The 8,184-nt window shown below is 38.8% G+C and overlaps 1 protein-coding gene and 1 pseudogene across 1 annotated transcript in view; one reads left to right on the forward strand and one right to left on the reverse strand.

Moving 5' to 3' along the window:
• The window catches only part of TTC28 (tetratricopeptide repeat domain 28), a 744,609-nt gene that overhangs the window by 658,273 nt on the left and 78,152 nt on the right, over positions 1 to 8,184 (reverse strand). The window lies entirely within an intron of this gene.
• LOC102856482 lies at positions 3,750 to 4,052 on the forward strand (annotated as a pseudogene).

Genomic DNA, 8,184 nt, shown 5'->3' on the forward strand with positions numbered 1-8,184 from the left:
TTTACTTTCAAAGTTCATATACATTGTTTTTCACACCAGATCTTTCCCTCCGAAGACCTCTTTAAACATGCTAACAATGTCACTTTGACAACTAAGGTAGGCTTGGCACAAGCAAGCCATGGTATTTTCCAATTATCTCAGGTGCATGTGAAAGTGGGATAATGAAAAAGGAAGTAGAAAGTAACTGATGTCTTTGAATTATGGCGTTGACAAAAGAACTTACAATAAAATGAACAAATCTCTCTTTGAAAAAGAGAAGCCAGAATGCTCTTCTGAAGTGAGGCCTGGCAAGAATTCATTTCACACACTCTGGACATGTTTTAAGGAGGGGCCAGTTCTTATAGAAAGACCACCTCTTTTGGTAAAGAAGAAGATCAGAGAGAAAGATGGGCACCTTCAATAGCATGAACTCCTACAGTGGCTGCAGCAATGTGAAGATACAAGACCAGGCAGTGCTTCCTTCTGTTGTGTATGGCTTGCTATGAGTTGAAACTGACTCAAAAGCACCTCAGAAAAGAAAATATTACAGTAATCAATATAATTTAGTATATGTTGTTGTTATGTGCCATTGAGTCATCTGCAACTCACAGAAACCCTATGAACAGCAGCTCTGAAGTCTGCCCTGTCCTGAGCCAGTCTCCCTGATTCCAATACACCTGCCCCCATTGTCCCGGTCACTGTATAGTATATGTACATGTATAAATATATAATAAATCAATAGAACACAAAAAGAAAAGAGAATCTAGAGATGCTGTTAGTTGAACATAGCATAGCATCCCTGTGAACAACAAAGCTGAACCCCGTCCTATCCTGTGGCATCACTACTCCTCAATGCTGACAGGAGTGTAAAATAGCACACTTTGACAAATAATTTGGCAATTTCTTATAAAGTTACACATGTACTTGTGTACTGCCAAGCAATTTTCTATCTAGGATTTACTCAAATATATGAATATGTAGAAAAGACACACACTTAAATGTTCATAAGGCATTAAAAAATGACACAAACTCAAGTGAATAAACAGTGTTCTATCTAGAATTTGCAATAGAATCCAATTCAGGAATAAAATGGGAAGGACTACTGGTATAGTAGCAACATAATTGAATCCCAAAGACGTCATGATTAGCAGAAGCAACCAAATTAGAAGAAATCACATTGTATGACTGAACACACAAAGGAAACTAGAAAAGGCAAACATGACTTGCAGTGCTAGTAAGCAGGTCCATGGATGCCTTAGGGAGGGGAATAAAGGACAGACTAGGCAGAAACACAAGAAAACTTATAGGGGTCATGGAAATGTTCTATGTCTTGATAATGCTGCTGACTTCATAGGCTCATACAGTTGTTAGACTCATTGTACTCTATACTTAAAATGAGTTGTACTTCAATAAGATTAAAGTGTTAAAACAGGTCACACATGTGGAATATGGGTAGTTATGCTACAACCTCCTATAGCTGTGCAGTTTGGTGATTTTGGACCACCAAATCAATGGTTCTTGTAAAAATATGGCCAAAGATTGTTACAATCACCCATCTTTCTCTTTTACTCAGGTTCAGTGAATGAAGGTGAAATAGTACAAGCCTCTACACTAATTTCATTTCAAATAAATGGTTCTACCATTAATAAACAATGCAAAAACTGCACTCAAAATTCTCAAAGAACTTGCTTCTCTATCTTATAAAGCCTGCAAAATATTTTCTGCTTCTTAAGCTGTCTTCTTTCCAAGTCCCATCTACGAATCTAGTATTCTGAGTCACAATTTTAAACTGCAATCAAATCCAAGAAGCTGTCATTTTTTACTTAACAACCATGTGCTAAAGTCATGAAAAATTTACTCACTATATTATGGCGCATTCCTTCCATAGTCAGACTCTTATGATATAATACAACATTCTTAAAGACATTTTAAAGCTGAAGCATGTTAAAGAAAAGTATAATGAAATAATCCTAGAGAACACTTAACTCAATCTTTAAAAAAAAAAATTAAGCTACAGAAAACCAGAGCCAACACTGGCTAAACGATGAAATAATTTTATTTGAGGACATATTCAATCATAGTGGGGGTTTGTTAGCACTGTAATCATTTCCATCAAGAATGGGTGGAGGGAGGAGGGGTGGGCTAAGGAAATAGCAAAGATGTGGTGTGGAAAACAATGTATAAAAACTTTGTAAGTAAACAAGTATAAAATAAAAATTTTATACTAGAAAAAAATTTTTAATTGAAGGAGCAGAGGATACCTCACTTCATATTCTTAGGTATTGGTCAATGGGAAAGAGAGCTCTTACTGGTAAGGATTTGTGCTGCCAACCAAAGACATTCAGTTTGAATCCACTAGTTGCTCCATGGGAGAAAGATGGGCAATCTCGTCTCAGGGAACAGCCCACTAGAGGATGACCCATGGGTTGGTTCGGACTTGACAAGTACATAACAAGGTGCAGTCAATGAGAGGCTTTAAGATTTGCATCTTATAGATGATAAATGGAATACAGGTTTTTCATAGTCAAATAAAAAAATAATTTTATAAGTTAAAATTACAGGTCTCTATGACTAGAAGCATTTACTAAAGAAGATCAAAGACTACTGCCTTCAATATGGATTGCATCTCAAAATCAAGAAAACAAAAATCCTCACAATGGACCAATAGGCAGCATGATGACACACGGAGAAAAGAATGAAGTTGTCAGCAATGTCATTTCTCATAGATCCACAAGCAATATCCATGGTAGTGGTGGCGCTGTTATGTGCCATCAAGTTGCCGGCTACTCACAGAGACCCTGTATACAATAGCTCTGAAACCTATCTTATCTTGAACCAGTCTCATTGACTCCAACACACCTAATCCTACTGTCCCAGTTACCTGTCAATCCATCTCATCTGGAGTCTTCCTCTCGTGCACTGCCCCTCCATCCTTTTGAGTATGATATCCTCCTCCAAAGTCTGGAGCCTGCTGGCCACATGCCCTAAGAATGTGACACAAAGCTTCAAAATCCTTGCCTCCAAGGAGAAACTTGGTTTCACCCTCTCCTATTTGTTCTCCTGGCAGTCCATGGTACGTTTAATATCATGCACCACATGTTCAACACATATATTCTCCAGCACCACAACTAAAAGGCATCAATTCTTCTTCTGTGTTCCTTAAGTCATTGTCCAGCTCTCTAATGCACAGCAAGTAACTGTGAAAACATGGCCTGGATCAGACATACCTTAGTCTCTAGACTGACATCAGAGCTCTTAGCACTTTGTAGAGGTCCCCAACAGCAGAAATACCAAGCACAATTCGTCTTTTGATTTCCTGACTGCTAATGCCAAGCATGTTGATAGTGGAGCCAAGCAAACTGAAATTAACAACCTCAATCTCTTCTCCATCCATCATGGTACTTCCAATTGGCCCAGTGGTGACGATCTTTGTCTTCTTGATGTTAAGCTTCAATCCATATCGAAGACTACAGTCCTTGACCTTCATCAAGGCTCCTATGATAAAATATTATTTAAGAAATAATAATAATATGGGGGGAGGGTAGGAGCAGAGAGATGGACAGGGGGTAATCATAAGGTTACACAATTTGATGGGTAAAGAGAGGGGTGGGTAAAGAAAAAGAGAATGATCTGGTGTGGAAAACAATGTACACAAAATATGAAAGTAAACCAGTGTAAAATAAAAATTGTGTTAAAAAAAGAAATAATACAGGCAGAAAGCCACACACCCACCGTTCCAAGCCACAGCCACTGCTCTGGTCCGCTGCGACATGGCAAAAGTCACTAGCCCCACAGAGACCGAGCGGTGCATTGAGTCCCTGATTGCCGTGTTCCAGAGGTACGCTGGACAGGATGGAAACAGCCTTACCCTCTCCAAAATGGAGTTCCTGAAATTCATGAATACAGAACTGGCTGCCTTCACAAAGAATCAGAAGGACCCTGGTGTCCTTGACCACATGATGAAGAAACTGGACCTCAACGCTGATGGGAAGCTAGATTTCCAAGAATTTCTTAATCTTATTGGGGGCATTGCTCTGGCCTGCCATGACTCTTTCATGAAACATGTTCACTAGCAAACCTGAAGCACCATTGAAACTGGCCAACAAGCTCAGCTCCTTCCCCCCAAGACCCCCCACCCCATGACTGTAGACTCCTCACAGCCCACACACACCCTGATCTAGCCCACCCACCACCCCATGCAGGCCACCCCTTCTGGGACTAATAAACATTCTGGTTTTTTTTAAAAACAAAAAAAAAAAGAAATAAATAATATAAACAACAAATGCTGGAGAGGTTGTGGAGAAACTGAAACCTTTATTCACTGTTGGTGGGAGTTTAAAATGGCACAACCCTATGGAGCTCTCTCAAAAAGTTGCAAATAGAAACACCATTTGATCCAGCAATTCATTACTGAGAATATACCCTAAAGAAACCAGAACTGCCATCCAGGCAGATATATGCACACCCGTGTTTATTGAGGCTTTGTTCACAATAGCTAAGAGTTGGAAACAACCAAAGTGCCCATCAACAAACGAATGGATAGAGAAGCTGTCATATATTCACACAATGGAATACTATGCTGCAATGAAAAACAAGGAACTCATGCAATATTATTCAAAATGGGTGACCTTGGAGGACATTATGTTGAGTGAAGTATCTCAGTCACAAAAGGACAGGTGCTGCATGGTACCACTGCTGTAGGACGGAACTGACATCAGGGTTGAAGTGAGACTGAGAAAAACTGGGTCATTTATGTATACTACATTGAAACAGAGGAGGGAGAGAACTGTTTGAAAACAATATATAATTGGGTATTATGGTTATGACAATAGTTCAGAATGAAGGTTGCATAGTGGAGTGTACTCAGGACGGGGGGTGGAGGATGGGGGGATTCTATAACAATGAAATAATTTTTCTTCTACTTTACAAAGAGAAGAGTGAACTGGGGGGAGGAGTCGGCAGGGAGAAAAATGCAACAATAAATGTATGGAAATCCAAAATCTCTGTAAACATTCATTAAAATTAATTTTTAAAAAATTAAAAAGGGGGAAAAAATGCTAGTGAGTTTGATAAAAAAATGAAATAATAATAAAGGTATCTGCTCAAAGATATGTTTAGTCTCACTGTTGAATCATTTACTGTGTAATTTCATTTGTAATAGATCAATAAATACTGTTGGGGAGCCAGAATCAATCAACAGAGCTTGCACCTAGATAGCTCTTTTAAATTGTATCATTTTAAAACAGAATAATCAATAAAATGGCACTACATATACGATAAAGGTAGCAAGCAACACAGGCAGTAGGATGCAGGCTTCTGGCTTGTCAAAGACAACAGCGCAAACCCTGTGACCTCTCTTAGAAAAGAAGCATATTCCCAGAGGCGCATGGTTCGAATCCACCAGATGCTCTGCCGGGGAAGGAGGGACAATCTCCTCCTGTACCAGTCAGATCTGATTTGATGGTACACTCACACAAAAATTAAAAAAATTTAAAAAAAAAGAAAAGACGCATATTCCTCAGTTAAATATTTTCATCCAGATTATATAATTATCTGAAATTTTCTTGACTATATACATTCATTTTCTTCAAAGCCATGTCACTCTACTCCTCACAGAGACTCAAAAAACTTGAGAACTAAGAGGGTATCTTACCATTTAGCAAGCTACTTTGTACATAGTTGCAATGGCCCACACCTCACTGAAGGTCCCCAGGCTATGGAGCCTTACACAGCTAACAACTGGCTTTTGGGGTAGTGTTTTCTCTTTGGGCTCTAGGGCTCTCTATTGCATGCCATGTAGGCAGAATTTCTGATTTTAGCAGAAGGTTAAGTGTCAGAATTTGGAAAATGTATATAACTCCCTGGGGCTTCTGCTTCACAGTTTTTTCTTACCTCTATGAACCTATAGTCTTCACCCTAAAATGAGAAACTGAGTTGCAGGTGGGAAACAGCTAGACCTTCTGCAATCCCTAGCCATTTTAACAACCCATCACCTCCAATTACAGCCAGCAATTTTGTGACCAAAGCTTATTTTCGAGCCCACTGTTCTCAGTTAATAGCGTTGGCCCAGGGAGTTCAAGAATCAGGTTTGAGTGTGATCACTCAGATTTGAATCACTTTTGTGGTCTGGGGTAGAAATTGAAATGATTAATAACTTTTTCCTCACTTAGAAAAGCAAATATACTTCTGTAACAAAGGTCTTTCAACAAAATTGCAGAGGGTCACTCACCCATTCTGGGTGAGTTACACTTACCCTGAGTCACAGCACTGATCCCTGACATTAACAAGCCAGGCATCTGTAAACACCTCAAATTGACCCAAAATGTGATAAGACTATTGTCTTCCAGGCAAGGCTAGGCCAGGTCTCTCTGTCTTACATATCAATTCCATAGGAAGCAAAGTTGGTGTTATATTGACTTACTGAAGGGGTCTTTTACTTAAAGGAAAAGCAAAATTCTACAAGTCCTGACAGTAAAATTGTTAGTAGCCAAACCCAAATCTGACTTGGGTAAATGATGTTCAGTGTTTTTAACTAAATGCAGTTTAAGAGTCACAGAGTAAGGAGAGAGATTTCAAGTCTTGAAGTAATGTGCTGGAATAATTTCTTAAATCTTTAGACTTTGTTTTAGAGAGAGGGGAGATAGAGAGAGACAGAGAAGGAGAGAGAAAGATCTTACAGATCAATGATCACAGAGCAAATCCTGTCTTCCTGATCTCCCTTGGTGTTAGACTGCTCCTCATTCACAGGGACAGTGGTATAATGTGGAGTCTTAATAAATATTTACAGGCTTCTTGTGACATTATCTTTTATGTGACAGTGTTAGGTTTATATCTGCTGAAGAGGAAAGCCTGCATCCAAACAGAAATTCAGTCATTTTTTTTATACACTCGCCATCTCTGTATAACTTACATATTAAATGGGTATTTGCAGATCTATAATATTTAATACATGGAACCTCTGATAAACACGATAAACTAAAGAAAAATTTCAAAAGATTACCTCATCTGGTTCTCTCAACCCAATTTCCTCAGGAAGAAAAATACACAGTTCAAAAATGACGCATGAATAATTCAAAATCATACATGACTAATTCAAGTAAAACAAGAACTCATTCTTGTCATTAGCAGGCTATGTTGTACTGCTTTGCTCAATCACTATCTTCAGTCCTGACTGACACTGTAAGCAACCCCAGATAACACAAGGCCAGTCTGTGACTGCTTTTATGTGACACTCTGGCCAAAACTGTACCGAGGGTAAAATATGTCACTGAATTCTTCAAGCCTCTTCTCAATTCCATTGTTTATCACTCTTTATTGTTTCTCCTACTTTCCAGACATTCTGTAAACTTCAAAGGGGCAAGACTATGCATAGGTATGTTAATCTTAGAAGGTCCCCTTCATCTATTTTATCTTCTAGTGGTTGTAAGATTTTCAGGATGTTTGGAAGATTGTTTATTTTATGGATTAGGGCCTCTAGAGTTCTTCCAAGCTTTTCTCTAATGAAGTTTATAGTCCTTGGTTTTAGTCCTTGGTCCTTGATCCACTTTGAGTTGTTTTTTGTGTATGGAGTGAGGTGTGGGTCTTACTTGAATTTTCTGCAGATAGTTTTCCAGTTTTGGCAACACTGTGTGTTAAAAAGGCTGTCCTTTCCCCACTTAACTGATTTCATCTCCTTGTAAAAAATCAGATGACCATAGGTAGATGGGCTGATTTCTGGATTCTCAATTCTATTTCACTGATCTATGTGTCTGCCATTGTACCAGTACCATGCTATCTTGACCATCAAGGCAGTGTAATAGGATTTGAAATCAGGGAGTAAGATGCCTCTTACCTTGGTTCTCTTTTTAAGGAGTGCTTTGCTTATTCGTGGCCTCTTTCCCTTCCAAATGAAATTAGAGATTGCCCTTTCCATCTCGTTGAAGAATGGAATTGGTATTTGTATTGAGATTGCATTGAACGTGTAAATTGCCTTAGGCAGTATTGTCATTTTCACAATATTAAGTTTTCGTGTCCATGAACAAGGTATATACTTCCATTTCTCCAGATCTTTTTTTGTTTCTTGTAGTAATGTTTTGTGCGAAACCTATAGTTGGACTAAGACAGTCGTCAAAACAGAGCAGGGCAACACTGAATGGTTCAAAATTGGGAAGGGTGTACGCCAGGGATGTGTCCTATCTCCATACCTTTTCAACCTGTATGCAGAGC

Source organism: Elephantulus edwardii, unplaced genomic scaffold, assembly GCF_000299155.1.
Source record: "Elephantulus edwardii isolate Elephantulus edwardi_28Jun2011 unplaced genomic scaffold, EleEdw1.0 scaffold00089, whole genome shotgun sequence".
In the NCBI taxonomy this organism is placed as follows: Eukaryota; Metazoa; Chordata; class Mammalia; order Macroscelidea; family Macroscelididae; genus Elephantulus; species Elephantulus edwardii.